Source organism: Antrostomus carolinensis, unplaced genomic scaffold, assembly GCF_000700745.2.
Source record: "Antrostomus carolinensis isolate BGI_N321 unplaced genomic scaffold, ASM70074v2 scaffold20481, whole genome shotgun sequence".
Lineage (NCBI taxonomy): Eukaryota > Metazoa > Chordata > Aves > Caprimulgiformes > Caprimulgidae > Antrostomus > Antrostomus carolinensis.
The window spans coordinates 1-2,937 of NW_010292241.1; positions in this window are offsets into that span (position 1 = coordinate 1).

A 2,937-nucleotide genomic window follows, 5' to 3' on the forward strand; every position below is an offset into this window, starting at 1 on the left:
GCCTTGCCTTCATCCCAGCCTGTGCAGAGAACAGCCGGAGCGGTTTGTAGGAGAGAATCCATCTCCCTGCTGCTGCTGCTGCTGCTCCTCTCCAGGAGGGTCTGGCTCTCAGGGCACAGAGCAGGTCCTTGGTGCAGTTGGGAACAGCGGTTTCATCTGCAGAACCAGGCCCAGGCTGTTTGAAAAACTGCAGCGGTTGTGTTCTCATGAGGGTAATCGTGTCCTCTGGAGGGACTGGATTCTCTTGGACCACTTTGCAGACAGACCCTGTTTCTTCTTGCTGCCTTAGCTGGAGTGGTAGCGTTGGTTTCATGAGCAGAGCTGGATAAAGCACTGCTCACCCACACCCTGAGTTGTATTTTCCCATTGGTTGCTGTGGTAGGTTAAAATCATAGAATCATAGTGGCTCGAAAAGACCTTAAAGAGCATTGAGTCCAACCATAAACCAAGGCAAGACCATAGGCAAGAACAGATTTAGAAGAATTACGGGCACATTTCTGGCTGGTGGCAGAGGGACCCCAGAAGCAGAAGCTCAGATGCACCCACATAGATGCACTTACCAGACCATGGGTCTTCACCTCTTCGTTTAAGAGACTAGAAAGGCAGTGACAAAAAAACACTTTTTTAAAAATTTTTTTATTTTTTTTTAGTCATGAAACAGTTTCCTTAACTTATGTACTCTAAAAGAGGACTATTAGAATAGGTAATGGCAACAGGTTGGAGAATCTTCAGCAGCTTTAAAGAAGCTGATTTTCATAAACTTATAAAAAAAAGACAAATATAGACTAATATATTTTCCACTTTTGAAACTTTTTCTGATATGAAGCAACCATAGTTTTATGACCCTGAGGGATACTCTGGCCACTTGAGGTAGGGCAATGCCGCTCCATTTCAAAGCAAAAAAAACAAACTGCCTGCATTTTAGGCTTGTGTCCTGTGTCTCTTGCCTTCCCCACAGGGAAAGCTTCCCACAGCAGTCGCAGGAATCCTGTGGGAGGGTAGAGATGGTTGGCAGAGTTTGACTTACAGAATTCTGGAGAAGCACTGCTAGTCTGGGGACTTGTGATTGTAAGGAACATATGTTCCAGTATATCCCTGGGAAAAGCTGGCTGGCTGAGCAGTGGGGAGTTAGTACATGCTAGTGTCCCTGGGATGTCTCCATCAGAAGGACTGGGAGAAAGAAGGTTTCTTCATTATTTTTTAAAAACTTTCCTGCAGGTCAACCAAGATTTGATTTCCTGTTGGTGGAGATACTACATATTAATCATTAGAAGATGAAATTTATCGCTATGTTTGGAGGAGAATGGAGGACTACAGGCTTTATATCACCAAAATCCTCCTTACATCCCCAAAGCTGGGCTTGTATGGAGGTTAGGATGGGGCTGGGCACCTGCAGTTCCCTGCTGGGCTGTGGCTCCATAGGAATAGCTGGTATGGCTCTAGGAGCAGGGTGGGCATGTTGCCATCCCTCCTTGTCCTGGAGCCAGACCCTCAGCATCACTGAATTCAGGGACTAAGTGAGGTCTTGTTTACGTTTTACAGTGACACAGTTGATATACTGTGACACAAAACCTCCCACTGGCTCAGCCATGGGTGTGAGGAGGTGAAGGGGCTGCTCGGCCATTCATCCGTCGTGCCCGGCATTATCACTGCGTGGAAACACAGACACCATGTTTGATATTAAGGGGCAGGAAGGCACCAGGCGGGTTTCTCTCCAGATGCGGGTCTGCATCTCTCTGTGCCTCAGTTTCTTCACAAAGGAAAAGACAATACTGAGTGTCTTGGCGAAGGGCTTTGAGACCTCCAGGGTCTATAGATTTGGGATGTTTATGCCAGTTATCCCTAGGAACTTGACATGGAGTTAGGAATTGTCCTAAAGCAGTTTGAGGGATAAATCTGAAATCCTTAATCCCACATCACCTGGGGATTTTAGAAAGTTTCTTTGCAGCTGACCACATTTGCAGTTTCAGATGGATATTTTATTTTGTGTTGCCTCCCCATAAAGCCACTCCTTTCTCAAGGTTTAATCAGAAAGACTGATTCTTTCTTTATTAGGCATATATTTAAGGTGGGTTTCTTTATTTCTTCCTCCTTCAACTGCTGCCATCCAGAGGCCAACTCTTTTTGTTTAAATGATATATTGTTATTGACCTTCTTCAGCCTTGTTTCATTTTTGTCCTCTGCTAGAGAGTCAAAGCCTCTTTATTTGTGACTCAGTACTGACTCTGCAGATGGTTCATATGGCCCTTACAGCAGTTTTCTCTGGCAAGAACTTGTATTTTAAAGAGCAGAAGATCAGATTTCAGTGTGTTATGTGGTGGGAAGAGGCAGCTTTACAATGCTGTATGGATTAAGAAATTACGGGCCATTGTTTTGCCCTCGCTGCCTGGAATTGGCTGCATATTTCAGGGTGACACAGGTCCCTTTCCTGGTCCCTTTGGTTGGTCTCTAGCACTACGAGAGCATCTCCTGTGTGCTGGGCCAGGTGTCTCCTGGGCTTCCATCCCTGTCACACTAGTGACTCAAGTGGGGCAAAGCAGGTTTGCACCCAGAGGGGCTCCCACTCTGTGAGGGGTTCACAGATCCCTCGTGTCCCCTCTCCCCCCCGTTGCTTTGGCATGTCACCCTGCTCTGTTGCCAGCAGAGGTGCTCCTGCCCCAGCCCCATGTGCTGCCCTCGGAGGGTCTTGTGCACACCCTGTGCCATCCCTCTAACCCTGGGAGCAGGGCTGGCCCCATCCTCATGGCTCCATCAGATGTCACCAGCTGGGGATGGACACCACATCTTCTCACCTCTCTTCTCTCGATTGCAGGGTTCCCCGCTGAAGGGTGAGACATGCAGTAGGAGCCAGTGCTTCCCACCAAAGAGCGAGACTCCATCGTGCTACACGGCCCAGGGTGCCACAGGAGGGACAGGACATGTGCCTTATCGGCTGGC